A 24350-nucleotide genomic window follows, 5' to 3' on the forward strand; every position below is an offset into this window, starting at 1 on the left:
ATGTACATACCAAGAATTACACCACAAAATACATTCTGTTGAGCAAAAGGTAAACAAAAGATTACCTGTGGTATTATTAGTGCAGTTGTCCACAGAGGATAGCATTGATCCAGGCAGTAGGCAGGAAGGTGGTCAGCGACATCAAAAGCAATTGTCCAGGCAGCAGACAGGAATATTGTCCATAGTCAGTAGAGGCAGCAGGCAGAGATATTGTCAGCACAGCCAAAGCATTGGTCCAGGCAGCAGGCAGCGATGTGTTCAGCAGCAGCCAAAGGAATTGTCCAGGCAGAGACATGGTCAGCACAGCCAAAATATCAGTCCTGGTAGTAGGCAGGAACATGGTCCATGGTACAGGTAGCAGGCAGAGGTGTGGTCAGTTCATGCGGCAGGCAGAGGCATGTTGGCAATAAGTTTAAAGCAGGCAGAAATATCAGGTTTAGGACCTCGGTCAGGTAAGACCTGGGCACAGGGGTAGAGGCTTTGTCCCACCCTTCTCTTCAAAGCCTCTGGACTAACAAACCCTTTTCCGGGAATTACAAAACCCGGAGAAAGCCAAAAACTTAGTTTTCTTCATTCCAAAAAACTATTCTGAAGCCCCTCACATATGTGAGACTGCTGTGTTATCTTGAATCCTACTACTACAGTAGCAGGGCAGAAGATCAGTCCAAGCGGCACGCAAAAAGTGTGGTCAGTTAAGCAAGCCGAGGTCAGTTCAGATGGCAGGCAGAAATGTGGTTGACAGTTCAGATGGCAAACACAGCCATAAACAAATAAAACAAGCGAGGGTCAGTTCCAGAGCAGGCAAAGGTATGGTCAGTTTAGGCAGCAGGCAGAAGTATGGTCGTATAACAGGCCAGGGTCAGTTCCAGAGCAGGCAGAGGTATGGTCAATTTAGGCAGCAGGCAGTGGCATGGTCAAATAACAGGCTAGGGTCATTTCAGTAGCAGGCAGATGCATGAAGAATGAATGGCAGGAAATTCAGAATTAGGTTTGCCATACTTCACTAATGTTATTGTTGTAATGGAGGAACCGCATGCTCATTAGATATCTTGTTCTGGGCATGACTGATGAGTAAATTGGCATATGATGGATTGGGTGGGTAGACCAGTAGGAGTGTAATTGATTTTTTTTTTTGTGAGTCCCATATTAAATGTGAGGCCCAAAAAGGTTCTAAATTCCTCCACAGTTATCTGCTTCCATTCCTAGGGATGGGCATAACTTGAATCTGGGTTGGTGGCTATGAATTGTTGGGCACAGAGGTTGCACTGGTCCACAACTGAATTTAGTAAGTCATCGGTAAAGATTAAATTAAAAAATCAATGGGGGCAAAATGTTTATGTGTTTACCTGGACTCCTGGCTGGGCAGTAAAAGGGGGGATGTTAGCTGCTCCAGAGTTAGGGGGAAGCCATAGGGGGTTTTGAAGGGCATATGTAAGAGCAGCATGGGTCCTAGCCCTTTGGGACTGAGGTGACATCCCACTAGTACCTGGCCTTTCTTTAGGTTCTCCATTTCTGGTGGAAGCCACTGCTCTACTATCACTTGTCTGCAAGTAGATAAGGGGGCACAATTTCTGTTTATTCACCCTAATCTAATGACAGCCTAATACATATAGCATTCCTTGTTCACTCCTGCATTGCCTCTGTATTACCTGTCAAACGTTACTTCTGGGCTGTAACCCATGTCTCTGTCGCACTTTTGATATTCTGTCCCATGATTTTTTTTACTGTACCCCCAGATCAGACGGCCTAGATCTGGCCCTGCTAGGAGTTACATGAGTTGATTTACATTCACAATGAGTTGCATAGACGAGAAAAGCAAACAAGTGACAGTATACACAAGCCCTAAGATGTCCTTGTTTTAATGGCTTGATTTATTTTATCTCTATAATTTTCATATCAAAATGTTCAATACGCATACATAAATATACATAAAGGTGCTGAATCATTCATTTATGCATGAAATAGTTATATAATCCCTGAAGGAAACATTATTTTATTTCCACTTCAAATTAATCTATCCTGTGCTCTCCTCATAAGTACCACAAAAAACCTCACAATCACTGCCAGTCAAAAGTTAGTGATATTTTAGAGAGCTATTACCTGCATGATTATATTTCTAAATTAGCTGATGCATACAAAATACAATGTACATTGATTATTTAAGTTGCATGCAATCAATTCAACTGAACTGTGCGCTAGCATTTTTTATTGAATTGGGAACACCCTGAGCACCAAAGCTACAAATAATGGCCAATAATAAAAATATTACATATGTTATGCTTTCATGAACTGATTCCTTTTCCAGACAGTCCCGTCACTCTTAAAGCAAATCTTAACCAAAAAACAAAAAATTTAATTTATTGTAGCTTAACCATACACCAGATATGGTGGCTTTTTAGTTTTCTTTTTTTTCTCAGGCTTTTCAGTTATATTCAATGATCCTGCCACTAACAAACTTCAGGTCCTAGGACTGTAACTATAGTGCAGCCATCACTGAATGGTGGACCGATATGTCCAGCCATTGGGTGGGAGCTATCCAACTTTTCAAGTTAACAAGCCGGTGATTGATTGTCAGAAGAGAACAAGAAGGTGCTTCTAAGTGCAGTTCATCCACATATTTATTGGTGAAAATGGTTAAAAACACTTACAAACAATGATAAGGCTCAGGCATATGAAAACGTCAATGCAGGGTTCCTGTCACTGTGTCCTGGAGCTCACTGTACCATCCAGCAGCACCAGAGGGAGCACAGGTGCTCAGTGATGTTAATGGTGGGCTGTGACGCATTTCAGAGCATGCGCAATCACCCCATCAAGACTGTGACCCACTGTGAACTGAACTGAACAAATAGGAGGGGAAGGCGGGGACAGGGCGGAACAAATGAGAGAGGGACACACCTATTACTATAGTAGAGCCGGACAGGGATCGAGGACCAGGTAAACGGTGACAGAATTCCTGTCCAATACATAATATTGTCAGTGGCTATAATAGTAAGAGTAATGATACCATATAAACCTGGGCAATGATACAATGGACTAATAAAAGTAAACTTATAAAAAATTATATATGGGCGGCACAGTGGCTTAGTGGGTAGCACATCTGCCTTGCAGTAAATGGGTCATGGGTTAGATTCCCGACCATGGCGCCTCCTGCATAGAGTTTGCATGCTCTCCCTGTGCTTGCGTGGGTTTCCTCCAGGTGCTCCGGTTTCCTCCCACACTCCAAAGGCATGCTGGTAGGTTAATTGGATCCTGTCTAAATTGGCCCTAATAAGTGTATGTATGAATCTGAGTTAAGGACCTTAGATTGTACACCCCTTGAGGGTTAGGGACTGATGTGAATGTTCAATATATTTGTGTAAAGCGCTGCGTAAATTGACAGCGCTATATAAGTACCTGAAATAAATAAATAAATATAAGAAAGAAAAAAATATATTAAATAAATAGATATGAAATGGATGGAACAATAATGCAAGGAATGAATCCTATCAAGTTGAGAGGATAGAGCGTACACACCAACTGTATGATAAAAGCATAAAGAACAGAAGGATGGGTTACTGGGGAAATGAGTGAATTATATCAGATCATAAATGTAGAGGTCATACATATGAGGTAGCATACATGGCAAAGCAATAAAAGGGACGGAAAGGATGTATACTAGAAAGGTATATGGATAAACAACTAATAAATGATGAATCTGGATAGAAATAAGGCATACACCCCAATAACCCATAGGTGTACCAATCGAATTTGTGGGAACTGTCGCTTGATTGGGGAGGAAATGCAATACTGATGGGGCTATGCAATCTATGCTGATGATATAAAATCTATATTATAGTGCTAATCTCAAGCTCCTCCTTCAAGCCCCCTGGGAATAGTACATCCAAAGCGTAAATCCAGTGTCTCTCTCTGCCATAGGCATTGGAACCTTAAGGCAACAGGTAGGTTGTCAGGTATGGTTTTGATGACCCAGACTCTAAGGCCACCAGTAGGTTTGGCATGGTAATCCGTAAAGTGTCTGGGAACACTGTGTATGTCTTTACCATCCTTGATGAACCTGCAATGTTCACCAAAGTGCTTCCGCAATGTGCGAATAGTTCTTCCCACGTAGTGTAAACCACATGGGCATGCTAGGCAATATACTACAAACTCAGGTGATCATGTGAAGAACTCTTGGATTTTGTATGTTTTCCCTTTGATGATGAATTCTTTTTGGCCATTTGTAACAAATTTGCATGTCAAGCAACATGGTTTGCGGCATTGATACATCCCTATAATGGAAATAAATCTGGGGGAAGAAGAGCCCTGTCTTTTTATTTTGGGCCTTTCTGTAGGAGATTCTAGGTCTGTCAGACAAAAAATGTCTCTAATGTGTGTCTTGTAATAATATTGTCCAATGCTTACATACTACTAGTTCCATGTGTGTATGACGATTATGAAATCGAGTGATGAATCTGATAGTGGGTGGCTCCTTGTTCGGGGGAGTATCCATGGTGTGGTGTCCTGTAATGTATTGTGAATGAGCTTCATCAATTATTGACTGTGTGTAACCTTTTCCGAGGAACCTCGTTTGGAGAATGGTACTTTGTGTGATATAATTGGCTTGTCTGGTAAAATTATGTCTCAGCCTGCAGAATTGGCTTTTGGGGATGTTTTGTAGCCAGTGCGAGTGGTGACAGCTCCCATAATGAAGGAATGAGTTACCAGCAGTAGGCTTGGAATAATTTTTTGCAAAAATCTGATGGTCAGCGTGGCACATTTCCAGGTCAAGAAATGCCAAAGTGTCTTTATCTATAACTGAGGTAAAGCTTAAACCCATATCATTGTCATTACAATGGGATACAAAATTATGTATATTGGGCATGTCGCCATCCCACATGATAATAATGTCATCAATATATCTACCGTAGTATATAATATGCTAATAGACATTCCTAGCAAGAAATCATCTGCCTATTCACATGAAAAGCATGTCCCACATGTCCCATCCTCGGTCCAGGCATGACGTGCCTTCTAAAAAAAAAAATGGAAAAAGAGAAGAGCAGCTGTGGCAAGCACAGTATCATGTACCTGGTGATGGAGGCCAATGGAGAGAGGGCTTCCCTTGCGGCTAAGTTCCAGACTCCCCTGAGAGTGGGACAGCAAGAGTCGGGTCCAAAGTTGCACAGGTCACCTGTAGGAGTGCTGGTTGGTGGTCCACTCCAAAGCACAGCTGGTGCACGGGGATAGGTCTGCAGACAGGAGGTGCCTGTGCGTGGTATGCAAGCCCTTCCAGGATTTAGATGTTTACTTTTACTGGGTAGTCGGTTCAAGGCCAAGGTCAGGTACCAGGTGGGAATCAGAGCAGACGTAGTCAGATGGGATAGACGAGGTCATACACAGAGGAGTGAGAGAGAGAGTATCCATAAGCCAAGCCGAGGTCAGATCAGGGGTAAATCAAAGCAGACAGATCCAGGAGCAAGCCGAGTAGGTATCAGGAAATCACAGGTCACAATCACAGGAAACAGGAAAAAGGTACGGGGAGCTAGAGATCATCCAGCAACTTGAGGAAGTGATGAGCCTCCTTATAAATTCCGTATAGCACCAAACTGAGGTGTGCTTCTGCGGCCATGCAGGATACTGGCAGAAATGCCAGATCTTTCAGAACTTTTGCCGTGGACAGGACCCTGACAGTGCACCCCCCCCCCCTAAAGGGCAGCCTCCAGAAGCCCACCTGGGCCATCTTTTCAGGATACCTGGAACAAAATTCTTGGAGAAGCCTGTACATTGCCCTTTGGTTTCCCTCGTATTCCGTCTCCTCCCCAACTGTTATCAGCGGAGGAGGTGGTTCTACTCTCCCTGGAAAAGGATCAGGAACAGTTGGCTTGAGTAGGGAGATGTGGAAATCTGGGTGGATCTTGTATGATTCCGGAAGGAACAGCTCAAATGCCACTGGATTGATTTCCCTCTTGATCCAGAAAGGACCCAACTTACGTGATGGGCACAGGAATTTTAGATTGGCAGTTGATAGCCAAACTATGTCTCCAATCTTCATAGGAAGGTTTCCTCTCCGTTTCCTGTCGTAGTGTTTCTTATAATCAGCCTGGGATTTCAGTATAGACTCTTGGAGGACTTTACAGTTGTTCTGTAGCATGGAGAGTCTGTCCTGTACTGCAGGTTTTGAAGCTTCAGGAATGGTGTCAGGTATGAAGTAAGGGTGGAATCCATAATTTTCCCAAAATGGCGACTGGTTTGTAGCAGAATGGACTGAATTGTTGTAGTCAAATTCTGCCAATGGGAGTAGGGATGCCCAGTCATCCTGAGAAAAAGCAGAGAAGCACCATAAATATTGCTCCAAAGTCTGGTTCATCCGCTCTGTTTGCTCATTACTCTGGGGATGGTAGGCGGACGAAAAGCAAAGTTCCACCTTCAGGGCCTTGCAGAGGGCTCTCCAGAACCTGGATGTAAACTGCACCCCTCAGTTTGAGACGATATTACGAGCAGACCATGTAACCTGATAATCTCTTTGACGAATGTTAGTGCAGTCTCTGGCGCGGATGGAGTACCCACCATTGGTAAAAAGTGGACCATCTTTGCTAGCTGATCCACTACCACCAGAATGGTAGTAAACCCATCTGAGGGCAGCAAATCCCCAATGAAGTCCATTGCGACCATCTCCCAGGGATAATCAGGAATGGGCATGGGCCTCAGCAACCCCCAGGCCTTGGCTTTGTCTTCATTATTCCGCAGACACACTGTGCATGACTTCACATAGGCTCTACAGTCATGATTGGGCCACCAGAAGGATCACTGGATTAGTTCCATTGTCGTACGGGCTCCAAAGTGTCCAGCCAGTTGATGGTCATGGAAAGCCCTGAAACTTGAGACCTCACTTCTTGGGGTACAAAGATTTTATCCTTCTACCAAAAAAGACCATCCTGCCTTCTAAGCAAATCTTGTTCGGGTTCAGGACATAGTGCAGAGGCTTGCTTGATCAAAGACTTTAGGCTGGGTTGGATCAGCAAAAACTTTTGGGCCGACAAAATGGTGTTGGGGGACGAAGGCTCCTCTGGGTCCAGGAACATGCGGGAAAGGGCATCTGCCTTCCCGTTTTTGGATCCTGGGCTGTAGGTTATGTGGAAGTTAAACCTGGAGAAATATAAAGCCCATCTAGCCTGTCGAGGTCTTAGGCGCTTGGCGGACCTTAGATACTCCAGATTTTATGATCTGTGAAAATCATAATTGGGTGGCTGGCTTCTTTCAAGAGATATCTCCTTGAGGGACTCAGACAGGCCTAGGCGGAACTGGTACTTCAATGCTGCATCGTTCCAACCGGTGTCTGCAGACAATTTACAGAACTCCACTATGTAGTCCTCCACAGGCCGCCAACCTTGTAGTAGAGCATGGAGGGCGGACTCAGCAGTGGAAGTCCTCTAGGGATCGTCGTAGAGGGCAGCCATGCCTTCAAAGAATTCATTCACTGAATTGAGTGCTGGGCTCTTTTGCTCCAAAAGACTATGTGCTCAAGACTGAGGTTCTTCAAACAAGAGGGAGATTATGAACCCAAAATTGACTGCTTCCAGAGAAAAGGTCCTGGGTTGCAGAGCAAAATATAATTCACAGGCATTCTTGAAAGCTCTGAACTTATGTTGATCCCGAGAAAATGTTCAGGAGTAGGAACTCTGGGTTCTGGAGGTGGTAACAGCAGGAGTGGTAGCAGGAGACTGATTGTCAGGTGCGGCTACTGGGTTGGAACTGGTGGAGGGATCTGGTCCGCGGAAGTAGAGAGGGAGTGAAGACGCCCTTCTAGCTAGAAGTATCCTTTCTGTAGATCCTTCACTGCTTGGGTAAGTGCCGTTATCTGTTGGCACAGGGCCTCTAGTGCGTAAGCACATCTCACGGGCTCGGACATACTAGCTGGATGACACTATCATGTACCTGGCGATGGAGGCTGATGCAGAGAGGGCTTCCCTTGTGACTAAGTTCCTGACTCCCCTGAGAGTGGGACAACGGGAGTCAGTCCCAAAGTTGCACAGGTCGCCTGTAGGAGTGCTGGTTGGTGGTCCACTCAGAAGCAGAGCTGGTGCATGGAGATAGGTCTGCAGACAGTGGTATGCAAGCCCTTCTGGGATTTAGATGTTTACTGGGTAGTTCATTCAAGCCAAGGTCAGGTACCAGGTGGGAATCAGAGCAGATGTAGTCAGATGGGATAGCTGAGGTCATACACAGAGGAGTGAGAGAGAGAGTATCCGTAAGCCAAGCCGAGGTCAGATAAGGGGTAAATCAGAGTAGACAGGTCCAGGAGCAAGCCGAGTCAGTATCAGGAAATCACAGGTCACAATCACAGGAAACAGGACAAGGCATGGGAGCTAGAGATCATCCACCAACTTGAGGAAGTGATAAGCCTCCTTATAATGGCCATTTGGCACCAAACTGAGGCTGATGTGTGCTTCTGCGGCCATGCAGGGCACTGGCAGAAATGCCAGATCTTCCAGAACTTCTGCCGTGGACAGGACCCTGACACAGACTGCTAAAGCAGGTTATTAATCACCCTAGCTGAGTAGCTTTTATACAACAATGTGACAAATCATTATTGATAGTGGTATAAAAAAGATGATGACATCTTCCAATTGTGAAATCTACTACATCACCACCTAATAAAACAACTAAAATAAAACAATCCAGATTGCAGCGTTCATGCAGTTGTCAATAGTAATAAAGGAGTTATAAGTAGTCACCAGCACTAGTGAATTAAACTTAGAGCTAAATAGCAAGTAATAAATAAATACACCTCATGTAAAAGATACATGCAAAAATGCAAATGGTAAGTAGAATGTATGTATTGATATAAAAATAGATATAAGGGCCTAGAAAAGCAAGCTAAGCATTCTTAGTTGTATCAAACAAGGATAGTGTGATAGTATGGCTTTGCAGGAAGAAATGCACAGTTGGAAGCAGCTGCAATTGTCTCAAGCTCTAATCAGTGAGAAGCAAGGATGCATGTAAAAGACCATAGAAACAGCATGGGCAGAGCTTGGTGGATTAAATCAGATCCTCATCCAATGATTTTGGATATATATGTACCTTCAGTGTAGTTCAGGCTAGATTTTATTGGATAGATCCATCCACAGGTACAGGTAATTTGCCTTAATATCTCCCCCAATCTGCTTTACCTTGCTAGTAAGTAATAGAAAGAATCTACATGATGCAGCCTTGATTTTATTAATAAAACATCTTGTAATGATGACATCTGGACAATAGAGGGTGCTTTTATAAACCTATTGTAGCCCTGTTTTGGGGGGGGTTATGTGAAATGGCCCACACCAAACAAGCTATGGCGCTAACCTGTATATGAGTAGGCAATCCTGAGCCTTCGCTATATGGAAGAGGGGGTTGTGTGATAATACAAATGGCAGTGCCTCCACCTAGAATAGGGATCCTGCAATTGAGGAGACTCACCCCTTTCTAGGAATGTAACATGTAGACAACTTAAAGTAACTATACATAGCAGTATTAATGCACCCAGCTTATATTTCTAACATGAAAACATGTCACCACACCTGTATGAGATTAATGCAAAGTTTATATAAAGCAGTCACATAAAACAGGATGCATAAGAATAACATTCAGGAATTACAATTTAGCATAAATTGGGAGGTTGCAATTATACCCGGGTATATGTGCATGTAGTATACAGAATACCTCCAACCATGGGTTATAGCGCAGTCCGGTTGCAGGGGCCCCTGGAGAGGTGAGAGTCCATAAGATGCACGCTTCCACTTTAGATGCTGTGATGGCGTCCAAGTAACATGCGGATGATTGCACTGCTTGTCTGAAGGTCAGCGATGCATCACCTAAAAGGATAAAATGCCCTATCTATCCTCACTCTTAGTCCCTATCCCTAAACTGGGCTGTCAATGCAACCGGGCCTCTATCTGTCTAAGTGGCCGTCGGATGCCTAACCTACCTCTAGCCTAATCTTATCCAACACTCCCTATGCTAATCCTAGCTAAAGAGAGATCCAGACCAATAAGGCTCTTCAAGCAAAGAGGCTGCAAAGATACACTGCAATTAACAGAAAGTTCACCTGACAGTCTTATGCAGGTGAAAACACGGATCTATATAAATATATATAGACAACTATAAGGATTGTGCAGTGTGTAAATAGAATAATGATAATGAACCACAAATCTCTCTCTTACAGAGATATTAGGGTTCCTATACAGAAGTTGAAATATAACAGAGGCAGACCTAATCTGCTTCAGTAACAACTAAATAGATAACAGCCTTGTTAATCTGGATCAGTACTCACAGAATCCCCAGACAGTTCTCCCCAGATACATAGCACATGGCAGGCTGGTACCCTCTGCCTGATACTTCCTGGAAAACAACTATATAACATCCTGGGGTTTCCTGACCTCCTTGTAGGGGCAGGAAGCACACCCAGGGACTTGTCTGTAATGGGACCTCTATGGTTGTGGCTGTATATGGATGTAAACAAACCACAACTAGTGTATAAAATAACAGTTCCCTACACTCTCCCCCTGGTGAAACCTTTACGTCCCGTCAAAGGAAGCTCACATTATATACAATAATGAAATTCAATTTCAAATACACAACGTTGTCCTCTCTCCATTACAATGGTTTGCTAAAGAAAACAACAGATTAGTATAAATACATGCCAGGTGATGCAAATACAGGTAGCATATTGACCAGATTAGATACTGCCCCTACCCAGGCATGGTATAGATGGGGCTGAGGAATGATGCTGGGATCTCCCAAAGTATCATAAGTCAAAACAGGTGGTGGATGTCTAACCCTTCCTCCTCTACGCACTTCCCTATGAGGTAATCCCTGATTTTCAGGTACTGAATGAGGGCTTTGTGTCATGGGAAGAGATGGCACTGATTGTGGAGTAGAACTAGATCCTTGGTTAGGCGTACTCACTGACTCAGGCACAAACTCTGGAGATCTAGGGTTCAGTGCCTCTCTTGGAAGAGGAGAAGCTGTTGGGCTCTGAATCTCAGGAACTACAGTCCAGTCACTCTCATTAGAGTCAGGAGGGTCAGTTGTAATGTTAGCCTGAGGTTGTGGGGAGTCCCTTCCCACAGTATCTTCTGAGTCATCATCATCAGTGACTTGAGGAATAGGGAGTAAATGGTTTCGATGCCAAGCTTTTACTCTACCTTCTGGTCCCTTTATTTTGTACACAGGAATTCCAGGTAATTTGCTCACCACTGTAAAAATCTCATTCCTCCATCGGTCAGCTAATTTATGCTTCCCAGAAGGGCCCAGGTTTCTAAGCAATACCTGGTCACCAGGTTTCAATTCTCTGTATCTCACACGACGATCAAACCTCCTTTTGTTCCCTTCATTTATCTTGGCAGCATTTTTTTCAGCCAAACGATAAGCTGACTTAAGGGTATCTTTCAGACGAGCTACATACTGATAGTGACTTTGATGATCGACACCATCAGTGGAGACCCCTAGCAAGAGGTCTATTGGCAGTCTAGGCTCCCTTCCAAACATTAAGAAATAAGGGGAGAATCCCGTAGTCTCATGTCTTGTGCTATTGTAAGCATGAACCATGGCTTCAACTTTACGACTCCAAGTACGTTTATCATCAACCTGTAGAGTACCTAACATATCAAGCAAAGTTCTGTTAAATCTCTCAGGGAGAGCATCACCTTCAGGGTGATAAGGGGTAGTCCGGCTTTTATGGATGTTGAGCAGTTGAAGTAATTCCTTAACTAGTCTGCTCTCAAAGTCTCTTCCCTGATCCGAATGCAATCTGTGGGGTAAGCCATAGTGGATGAAATACTTCTCCCAAAGCACTCTGGCGACTGTCACTGCCTTTTGATCCTTGGTAGGAAAAGCTTGTGCATACCGGGTGTAGTGATCAGTCACTACCAACACGTTCCCAATTCCTCTTGAATCATTGTCAATGCATAGAAAATCGATACAGACCAAATCCATGGGGCCTGAACTCTGTAAATGTCCCATTGGGGCAGCTCGAACTGGGAGGGTTTTTCGTCTCAGACAACGGAGGCACCTTCTACAAAGGCTAGTCACAGTTTCTCTCATTCTGAGCCAATAAAAGCGGTCCTGAATCAAGCCATAGGTCTTCTCAGGCCCCAAATGACCATGATGATCATGTAGACTTCTGAAAACCATCTTTCGAAAACAATAAGGGAGAACCAGTTGACGTCTCCCTGGGTGGTCATGATACAGAGTCACACGGTAGAGTAGGCCCTTTTCAATCCTGAATTTATCCCAGTCTCTCAGAAATGAGCTACATTCAGCAGGCAAGGTTTTCTTCAATATCTCTGGATCATTAATACTAACTGCTCTATATAAAGGTCCAATCAAAGGGTCAGCCTTTTGACTCTTAATCATCCGCTGAGGAGATATAGAACAGTTCTCAAATGAGCCTAGGGCTGCTGGGTAAGCAAACATGTCTGGTACAGCATCAGGTCCACTTCCTATGGAGTCTATGAGCCGCATCTCTGAGAAAGCCACGTTATCGTCCACTACTGCAGCCATAGAACATAGTGCTCCAACACCAGGACCAGGGACTTCCTCCCATTCATTGTCTTCAGAGACAGGCGTTAACCCAGGGCGTCTGGATAACGCATCTGCACCAATGTTCTTTGAACCAGGTTTGTATTTCAAGGTGAATTGATAATTTGATAGAGCAGCCAACCAGCGATGTCCAGTGGCATCTAGTTTTGCTGTGGTTAAGACATATGTCAAAGGATTGTTATCCGTTCTTACTTCGAAAGCTGCTCCATAAAGATAATCATGTAACTTATCGACAATAGCCCATTTGAGAGCTAAGAATTCCAACTTGTGAACTGGGTAATTGCGCTCGCTAACTGTAAGGCTTCGGCTGATGAAGGCAACTGGTCGCAACCCAGCTGGATACTCCTGGTGCAACACTCCACCCAGTCCTTCAAAGCTAGCATCTACATGGAGAACATACGGCTTTCGAGCATTAGCATAGGCCAGAACGGGTGCCTCTGTTAACTTCTTCTTTAACTGAATGAAGGCATCCTCACAGGCTGAAGTCCACTTATCGCCAAAAGGATTTTTGGTGGATTTCTTCTGTTTTTCTTGACCGCTCGAATCAGTCTTCAACAAGTCATGTAGGGACTTGGCCACTTTGGAATATCCTTCTACAAATCTGCGGTAATAACCACAGAATCCAAGGAATGAACGTAACTCTGTGATATTCTGAGGTCGTGGCCAATTCACAACTGCTTCAACTTTGGCAGGATCTGTGGCCACTCCTTCAGCAGAAACAATGTGGCCTACATAGGTAACAGATGAACGGCAGAACTTACACTTGTCTGCAGACAACTTCAGCCCTTCCTCCTTTAGACGCTGCAACACTCGCATGAGACGTTCTTCATGTTCCTCCAATGAAGCTCCAAATACAATAATGTCATCGAGGTACACAAGACACTCTCGTGGCACTAAATCACCCAAAATGCGTTCCATTAATCTTTGAAATGTTGCTGGTGCGCCCCTTATGCCTTGTGGCATGCGGGTAAACTGATAGAAGCCCAAAGGACATATGAAGGCTGTTTTCTCTTGGTCTTCAGGAGCCATTGGAACCTGATAGTACCCTGACCGCAAATCAAGAACTGTGAACCACTGATTTCCATTCAGAGCTTCCAAAGCCTCTTCTATCCTGGGTAGTGTATACTGATCAGGTATTGTCCTTCGATTCAGGGTTCGATAGTCCACACATAGGCGAATAGATCCACACTTCTTTCTTACCACAACAATAGGTGAAGCATAGGGACTTTTACTATCCACAATGATCCCCTGATCTTTCATCTGACGTAAGGTCTGTCTGAGCTCATCAACATCCTTTGGAGCTATCCTTCTGGGCCTTTCCCGGAAGGGAGTGGCATCTGTTAGCCTGAAAGTGTGTTGAGCACTTTTGGCACAGCCTACATCCATTTCATCCATAGAAAATACTTCTGGTAATCCTGATAACTGCTGTGTCAATCTGTGAACCCAAAGCTCTGATAAGTTTGGATCAGTCAGATCAAATTCAACAGTAGGAGCGGTACCTTCAACTTGCACTTTGCACACTTCAGCATAGGGGTTAACACCAAACACAGGATAGCAATGGGCTACCTTTTGGTAAGGATCAATTACAACGGGGTAAGGTGAACAGTTTCTCACAGTCACAACTGTAGATAGGTCCACTCTGGCTCTCCAGTCTTTCCTTTCAGGAATCACCTTCCACCCCTCTTTGTTGATCATCTCTTCAGGTGTTTCCATAAGGACGTAACTGCCATCTCCAAGTAGCTCAGGAGCAATGCTGGAAGCAACCCTTAGTATTCTCTCTCCCCCTGGAGGAATTTCCACTGCATGCCTACCGATGTGATACACCACTCCGTGTTGATAGCCAACAGAGAGGACATTACAAAGCTCTTTAAGATCAGAAGACAGTTCAGTTTGATCAAAAGAAGCAGTTCGACCTCCTTCAAGAAACTTCTGAAAAGCACAGTGTACTGCTTTACAATTAGTACCTAATATCACAGGAGCGGCATTGGAGTCCCCAGTGTCAGGACACACAAGTGCCGTGATCTCCATGGGAGGAACACCTTTGTCCTCTAAACCAGGTACAGTAACAATTATGCGCAGGCTTCCATCAACAGGGTATGACTTAGAGTTCAACCCCCACAACTTCATCTGTCCAGTAGATTGAAGTGGTGTGTTGCTCAAATGCTTCTGATAGAAGGAACGATAGATAAGGGTAACTTGAGACCCAGTGTCAAACAAAGCTGAAGTTTTAAGTCCGTTGACAGTAATGTTAACAATGGACTTGGAGCCTATGATAGGCTGTTTTGATCCTGACTTTGAATATTTCAGTTGTCCTTTGTGCTTTTGTACAGGGAATGACACACTTTGCACCATTCCCTCATAATCGTCATGACATTGTCTAGCTGAATGGCCCGTCTGACCACACCTGAAGCACTTTCTAGAGTCTCTCCCTCTGTGTAATGCAACGGGCTTGTTAATGGAAGACTTGGACCAAGTGAATTCAGGTTGATCATTTTGAACAGGACGAGAAGGGAGGTCCTCTTTAAAAGGTTGTTTCACTTTCTTAGGGGTGCTAAACTGAATGTCAGCTTCCAATTTCTTCACTAACTTCATTAGTCCATGAAGAGGAAGATCATCATCAGATAACTTCACTTTGAGGAGCTGTGCGAGAGGATGATGAGGTAACAACCCCCATACTAATTGACTAGTTCTCATTGAATTCACTGCATCAGGAAGTATAGCAGTGTGATACAATAGACGTGACAACAGTAACTGCAATCGATTAATAAAAGTGGAAACACTCTCTCCTTCTTTCTGACGGGTCATACGATAGTCAGCAACCATCTGTTCAAGGTCATAGTATGGTTCAAAATGGTCAGACAGTACTTGTATATAGTCTGTTGCACTTACCCCCTCATGGGTATCTCGATACAAGCGGATTAGTTCTCCTGCTGGAGATCGCAGACTTTCCATAACACGCTGACGCTTGCCTTCCTCTGAGCAGGACCATTCTTTCAAGCATTGAAGGGTGTGCTCTTTCCAAACTTCGAAAGCTTCTTCTCCTTGTGGTACAGGGACATTACCAGAGAACACTTTTAGCTTTCTATAATGTGCTGCCTGTAACCCTTGTGCTAGCATCTCAGTCAGTTGATTTAAAGTGCCAACAGCATTCTCACTAGACTGTGAAATATTGACATCTTCCTGATAAGAATAGTTAACTGGCATTTGTTCTTCTTTTACACTGACGTTTTGTGGGACAGAGGGAAGGTACCTCCTTCTATGAGTAGGTTGAGGGTGCCACTTTTCTTCGTGTTGCTCCTCCATGACTGACTATTAAACCCACTTCGATCTCAGCAGTGCCTCCAAATGTAGCCCTGTTTTGGGGGGGGGTTATGTGAAATGGCCCACACCAAACAAGCTATGGCGCTAACCTGTATATGAGTAGGCAATCCTGAGCCTTCGCTATATGGAAGAGGGGGTTGTGTGATAATACAAATGGCAGTGCCTCCACCTAGAATAGGGATCCTGCAATTGAGGAGACTCACCCCTTTCTAGGAATGTAACATGTAGACAACTTAAAGTAACTATACATAGCAGTATTAATGCACCCAGCTTATATTTCTAACATGAAAACATGTCACCACACCTGTATGAGATTAATGCAAAGTTTATATAAAGCAGTCACATAAAACAGGATGCATAAGAATAACATTCAGGAATTACAATTTAGCATAAATTGGGAGGTTGCAATTATACCCGGGTATATGTGCATGTAGTATACAGAATACCTCCAACCATGGGTTATAGCGCAGTCCGGTTGCAGGGGCCCCTGGAGAGGTGAGAGTCCATAAGATGCACGCTTCCACTTTAGATGCTGTGATGGCGTCCAAGTAACATGCGGATGATTGCACTGCTTGTCTGAAGGTCAGCGATGCATCACCTAAAAGGATAAAATGCCCTATCTATCCTCACTCTTAGTCCCTATCCCTAAACTGGGCTGTCAATGCAACCGGGCCTCTATCTGTCTAAGTGGCCGTCGGATGCCTAACCTACCTCTAGCCTAATCTTATCCAACACTCCCTATGCTAATCCTAGCTAAAGAGAGATCCAGACCAATAAGGCTCTTCAAGCAAAGAGGCTGCAAAGATACACTGCAATTAACAGAAAGTTCACCTGACAGTCTTATGCAGGTGAAAACACGGATCTATATAAATATATATAGACAACTATAAGGATTGTGCAGTGTGTAAATAGAATAATGATAATGAACCACAAATCTCTCTCTTACAGAGATATTAGGGTTCCTATACAGAAGTTGAAATATAACAGAGGCAGACCTAATCTGCTTCAGTAACAACTAAATAGATAACAGCCTTGTTAATCTGGATCAGTACTCACAGAATCCCCAGACAGTTCTCCCCAGATACATAGCACATGGCAGGCTGGTACCCTCTGCCTGATACTTCCTGGAAAACAACTATATAACATCCTGGGGTTTCCTGACCTCCTTGTAGGGGCAGGAAGCACACCCAGGGACTTGTCTGTAATGGGACCTCTATGGTTGTGGCTGTATATGGATGTAAACAAACCACAACTAGTGTATAAAATGACAGTTCCCTACACTATGAAGGGCTGAAGGTATAAAAACAGCAAGTGACTGATCTCTCCTAGTTCTGAAGAAGTCCTCGATGATTGGCAGCCGAAACGCGTCAATGTTTTGACGTCATCAAGTCCAGAACTAGCACCCAATGGTGTCCCCATACTCGCATACTGAGGACTGTAATCTGTGCCAGCGCCTCTACTTAATTTCTGGATGATCGGGTCACCTCACATGCGGCATAGATAATGAGAGTGCAGGAGTAATGGACTTCTCAACACTTAGTGCCATTGATTGCATGTCTTCACTCGGCAATGCTAAAGGAAGAGCTCCCAAGGAACTGAACCCTTGAGACCCTCAAAGAACGGTAGCAGTATGTGTGTGAAATATCTCTGTATGATATATATGATACCTCTATCCACACTCTCAAACCAAGTGTCTCTCCCATTGACATTATGGCCTTCCTGTGTGCTGCCTTTACATTGCTTCTTGCAATATATGCTATATGCTTGCACCTTGTTTGATAGAACTAAGAAAACTTAGATTGCTTTTCAAGACCCTTATACATATTTTTATATCAATAAATATTTTCTGCTTACCATTTTCAATTTTGCATGTATCGTTTACATGAGGTGTATTTATTTATTGCTTGCTATTTAGCTCCCAGTTTAATTCAATCATAGCACAAACTCAAACCTCTGCTGGATGAAAATTTTAATGACCATACCTCCGTGAATTTTCATTCAATATCCCTGCTATAGAGGAACAGCGTTCTCGTGCTAGACTGCTCCCCTTATTTAAATTACAAACACTTTTCCTGTTTCTCACCATAACTTTCACACAAACCAATCAATATACACTTAGTGGGGATTTTTTTTACCGACAACGTGTAGCAGAATACATTTTGGCCTAAATTATGGAGATTTTTCTTTTTTTTTTTGTATGTTTTATAGCAGAAAGTTAAAAAATTCTGGATTTTTTTCAACATTTTCAGTCTTTTTCTGTTTATATAATAAAAAATAAAAAAAAAACATTGGTGATCAAATTCCCCTGCATGTTAGGTGTTTAGTGGGGTTTAGAGGCAGAAAAAAAACACTGCCAGCGCAGCTAGGGGCAGTGGAGTTTTGGCAGAAAAAAATGCATGATACCTGTAAACGCATGTAAATGTGTCTAAACGCGCTTTAACCCTAAGCGTGTTTAGCACTTGAGTGTTAATGCATTTCAATGGCCAGAATAAAATGCATTACAATGGCGCGCTTAAATGCATTACACACATTTACAGGCGCCCAGCATTTTTTCTGCCAAAACGCCACTGCCAGGTGGAAAAGCATCTAGGAGAGATAGCAAAATGTCTTGTGTGCATGAGGCCTAAATATTCTTATTTTTGATAAGATGTTAAAAAAAAAAACATATTTAAACCTGAACATAATTTTAAGAAAGGATACTATGTCTATAAACACTTCATAATATCTTGAATGTGTCATCTGCACTGAAGGGTTTGGGGCGTTGAGAGAGAATTGATCCTCATCGAAGAACAAAGAAACTGCAAACACAGAAGATAATCCATAGTATGATTCAGTGTAATTCTGGAAACCCAGTAGGCCTAAAGCATATGTCAAGGCAAAATGAAAAAATATTTTTAGTATATATCTGCCATAAATGCACATTTCTCTGTTTTTTTTTTTCTTTAAACACACTGCAAGTGGAAGAAAATGGACAGAACACGTAGGGGGTCTGTTTATAAAACATTTGTTGGATGAATCTCACAAGAATTTACCCAGGCTGTATGAATTTTCCGTGTGTTAGTTCTAATTATACAATTATTTGATATGATTGTAAACTCCATCTTGTGGGCGGGGCCAAATCACCCTACATGTGGGGGGGGTACTTTTTTAAATGTGCTCACTAATGCCCAGGACCAAGAGGGACCGTGGTCATGTGAAATCAACATTACTTGCCGTACTCTGTATTTAGAGGTGAGCCGTTCGCCTTGCACAAATGTTCATTAAATTTAAGTCTCCAAACTGTGAGATACTCTGGACGGCACAGCCATACAAAACAATGTGATTACAGTGAAGCACACGGACACAGCTTACAGTGAAACAGCACAAAGTTAACCCTTTGAGCGCCCCTCATGTTAACCCTTTCCTGCCCAGTGCCATTAGTACAGTGTCATGGTTTAGCACTGATCATTGTATTGGTGACACTGGGGATGTCAGTGACCCCAAGTCAGTTCCCCCCAGTGTTAGAATGCCTGCCGCAGTCCCGCCATAAGTCGCTGATTGCCTCTATTACTAGTAGAAATAAAAAATAAAATAAATTCCAGCATCTATACCGCCATTTGTAAGCGCTATAACTTTCACGTAAACCAATTAATTTACATGTATTGGGATTTTTTTGTAGCAAAGACATGTAGCAGAATACATTTTGGCCTAACTTTATGACGAAATTTGATTTTTTTTACATTTTATTACTCGACATGTTTAATAGCAAAAAGTAAAAAATATTGTTTTTTTCTCAAAATTGTCGTTCTTGTTTTTTTGGGTGCATCATTGCACCCAAATGAAAAAAATCCTCAGGAGGACAAGTGGTTAAAAGGAGGTGTTAAAGGAGAAATAGGACCAAAGCTCTTTTGGCCATACTTATCCTATTAATCACAGTATTGCACTTTGTTCCACACTCCTGTTGCCCATTTTTAGCCGACAGCAGGCTAAAGTCTGCTGTCAGCTGACGTCATTCAGCCTCTCCAGGCTCTGGAGAGATCCTGACTTTACAGTCCACCCAGATGTCTGGATCGGTGAGAAGCTGAGCCAGCTGCTCCTGCCCCCTGCACAGCCCGGCTCTCCAGCAAGCACTGGAGGGGCAGAGCAGAGAGCCAGTGACTGACAGTCACCGTTTCTCTGCTGAGTGAAGTCAGAGCTGAGCGATCAGCGGTCTTTAATCTCTCAGGTCTCAGACGTGGAAGCAGCGGGGAACAGATGCAGCATCGGACCAATGCTGCATTCACCTAGGCAAATTTCAATGTTTGTTTTTTTTTTTTTTTAAATTCTCAATCTTCTCTTTTACACAACTATCTGCTTGTAAGTTTAGCTTCCTCACTGGCCAGATATTCAAGACTTTGTATCCTTGCTGCCAAAAACACTTTAGAATATAGGTCACGAGCATCAGCAAACTGTTCAGCCATAGCAATCCTTGCCAGTTGCAGTATTGCAAATGTGACAGAGGCCTAAGCCATACCTGCCATTTTTCTGAGATGGGAAAGAGGGACATCTTATCGCAAGGTATGTAGGCAAAGGACACACCCCTGACATGCCCCCCAGTTCCGCATATCATAAAGAATGAAGACACAGAAATGACTGGGTGAACCTACAAGTCCTTTTTATCACTAATTTTCTTTCATAGTGGCTTGTCAAAACAAAAATTTCAATAAATCAGAGGATGGAAGAAAGGTTTAGCATAATGTAAAAGTTTTGGTAGTTAAATAATACATTGTTTAACAAGGTCTTTGCCTCCAGACCAAAAAGAGGGACAAATGAAGAGGAAAGAGGGACAGAGAATTTTCAAGAGAAAAGAGGAACAGTCACTTGAAATGAGGGACAGTTGGAAGCTATGCCTAAATAAAGGTTGAAACTCAGTGGTAAGCTACTGTAACATACTATATATTTTTCCAGTCTGTTCATCCTTACCATTGCATGAAATTACACACCAGAAATTACAAAGCCTCCATCCCATTAAACCATGAGAAAACAATCAGAAGTCTATGGTGCATGGTAGAACATTTAGGCATGTTTTTAGCAGTCCATCAAGATATTCAGCGAGAATGTCTGTAACCTCTAGGAATCTGATTAGATGTTTTCTGTCACTGACCAGCCTTTAGTGTTTATCAAAACTCATTGGTTGCTATCAGTTAATATACTTGGCATTGGCATTGGCATATACGATTGGCATTGGCTCTTTGCATTACAGATTAGGTTACATGCCCAAACCAAAGATATTTTATGGGCACCAACAGGTCCTGTTCTGATAATGAAAATAACGTGTTTGTTCTGGCATAGGTTTAGTGTGCAGATGTATGTAGGAGGAAGAAAAGATTTATATATTCTCAGGCAGTTAAAGAGTTAAATGGTTTCACCTACTGATAGAAGAAAAACCTGATCAAAGCTTATTTTTTTTTAAGAAGGGGAAAATATAATGAGTACAAAACAGCACTTGACATTGAAGAAAATGCTGCATTTCCTTTTTTTGACAAGGGGCACAATGTCTTTCTGAAAAAGATGGAATAATTTAATGCACTCAATAAGAAACATTCTGAAAATTGGGGCTCTGAATATATTAATCCACAAGCTGTTTGCTCAAGATGAGACAATTTTAGATGCTTGTATTCCAAAATTAACTATCCTTATTTCTACTTTTGGATAGAGGTTGGGAACTTCCGTCAGGCTTTTGATTGCTGTCTGTGTCCCCACTGAGTATTTGCCCTCAAGGACATTGAACCTAGGACAGAAAGCGATGGGGAAATCAAATTGTTATTGTCACCAGAACAGTAATGGAAGAGAAACCTTCCAATGGGAACTGTGCAGCTGTCTAATCTCACAAATCTCATGAAACTTCTTCTTACTTCATGTTGTTTCTCCAGCACAGGAAGTGAAGAGAAATCTTCGCAAAAAGACATAGCAAAGAAAAAAAACATACAGGGGTTCTAACCCCATCATATTCTACACTAAATAAAGAAACCAGAGAAACAATTTGTATTTATCTTTGTTCTTTTAATCCCCAACTCCAGTCAAAACTCTTTTTATTAAAGTGAATGCAACACAAAAAAAAAGATGTGAATGGACAGGCTCTTTATTGCAGAAGAGACATGTCTCTTCTGCAATTAATTAAATTACCTGCCTGTTTGCAATTCCTTGCAGAATGTACATAGCAGTGCCAGTGTGTTGGAATGAATGGTGGGACATCGTCTTGCACCAGGCAATCAAGATGGCTGAAGACCTGGAGGAAGCCAGAGACAAGATGTTGGTGCTGGAAAGGGACCGTGCAAAAGCCCTGTAGATCAGTAGCCAAGCTGAGGTATATACAATATGACAATTGTAAATCCTTAGCGAAATAAGGTTGTCAAGACCCTAATGGCACTATGGTCAATGTAATGCCCGCTCTTATTAAACTTGAGTTTTATGTAGCGTTAACAAGATAATATTAAGAATGTCAGTTCTTGTGATCACACTATACTGTAAATAGACCTCAGTTTTCAATATAATGATTGTAAGATGCACTGTCAGGTGAGTATTAACTCCCCTTCAGAGACTAGATCAGTACTAGATCAGGGGTTTCAAATTTAATTTCATTGCGGGCAGGGCCAGATTTCCCATTAGGCACTGTAGGCATGTGCCTACAGGCAACCTTCATAGAAGGGCATTTGGAGATAGTGAGAGAATTCTGCACTTCTCTCTCTCTACAGGTTCTGGGGGTGCAAGCAGCTGCAGGCAGTTTAGTTATGCTACAGCTCTCGGTTCCAGAGGCTCCCAGATGGTCTGAATGGCCCTTTCAGTTCATTCACAAGGGCCCAGGACCTGTTGCATCGAAGACTTTTTTTTTTCTGCTAACGCAGCTCCCAGGCAGATTTACCCAAGCTGCCAGTGCCATGTTTGCTGATAGAGTTCTGGCTCACATTCCCTGCTGGCGGAGTGGTATCACTCACAGCTGCTTCTTTACTGCCTGCCTCTTTCACTGAAGTGCTGAGGGAAGGGCGGGCTCAGGCTGAGAGGGAATCAGCGGCAGGCTGGAAGATGGCATATTGCAGACATCACATCATCAGCACAGCGGGCAGAGGAAGCTGTCAGTGTGAAGTGAACACACAGGCACATGAGTATACTGTATGAGGGATCCTCCATCCATCCTCCATTCATCAAATCCACAGAGAATTCTCAGAAAAGCTACAGTCAGTAAAAGAGATACACAGCAAAGTGTGTGTGCCTTGCCCCAATGCAATGCCCTGTTTGTTGCCCATGATGAATTAGGCCCCTTTCACACTACACCCCACAGGGCAAGGGGACCTCTGCAGACCCTGATGAGAAGGGGAATTCTAATGAAAGATGAAACACTGTGGACCTTGATGTAAAGGCAAATGCTGCTAACTGCGATGTAAGCTTCTTTGGTGACCAGAGACCATCTAACATCAGAGTTCCATTTTACATCATGGTCTGCAGAGTTCCCCTTTACATCAGGGTCCACAGATGGGAGAGAGCACTAGAGGAGAACTACTTGCAACTATGGAAGCTGATGTTAGCAAAAGATGGCTTTTTTTAAATAACATCATTAACCCCTTAATGCCGGCGCGTCCCAGCCCCTTAAGGGGTTTCAGTTGCAGGGAGGCAGGGTTGGGTTTATGATCTTGTGACCAGCTTGATTGAAGTCACATGATCAGAAAGCTCCTGTTTGCAAGTGGTGATTGGGAGCTTTCAGTTAGGTGCCGGTAACTGTGGAGGGAGCATGCAGGGCTCGCACTCTCTGCACAGGTTTGTTTACAATTTGGTATGCAAATATGTGGCTTCTGCATATGTACTCTCGGTGCAAAGGAGTTAAATAATGTCTGTGATGAGGCAGATCGGCAGGGGTGTAGAGGCAGAGCGCTGTTTATAAATGGTTTCTTGAGTCAGGAGGGAAGACAGCGAACATTTTAGAAATACTGATACAGCATCCCTAAAAATGTTTTTGTGTGGCCCATGATATTTGTTAACATGGTTCAGTCAGGCAGCAAGCCATGCCAGCAATTACATAACCTAGTTCACTTAGTCATTTCAGTTGCAACTTTTCCCATGAACCAGTTATCACCATTTCTTTCTCACAAATCCCATGTACAGACAATTTAAAGTAATCCTGTATCTAGACAGTGTATTCTTTATTTGAGAAGAGATGACTCTGTGTGAAATCCTCCACTTTTTCTTGCCCCCTCCCTCTTGACAGCAGAGGTCATGAACAAATCAGCAACAAGAAGACTTGCTATGCATTGGCTGCCGTGGATTCTGGGAAATGTAGTCCTTAAAGGGGCACAGTACAATTCAAGTAAAAGAAGGCTGATGGAGCTGTGGACTTCACAACTCAGTATTCCCTGCACAACAGAGCGGAAGAGACAGAACTTTTCCTACGGAAAGCTGGAGAAATCTGGTTCTTGTGTGGGAGGAAGCCAAGCTATACAGACCTGCGGCCTTGGCTGGGA

This window comes from Staurois parvus, unplaced genomic scaffold (assembly GCF_062004578.1).
Source record: "Staurois parvus isolate SC_StPar_1 unplaced genomic scaffold, SC_StPar_1.0 ptg000548l, whole genome shotgun sequence".
Taxonomy (NCBI): Eukaryota; Metazoa; Chordata; class Amphibia; order Anura; family Ranidae; genus Staurois; species Staurois parvus.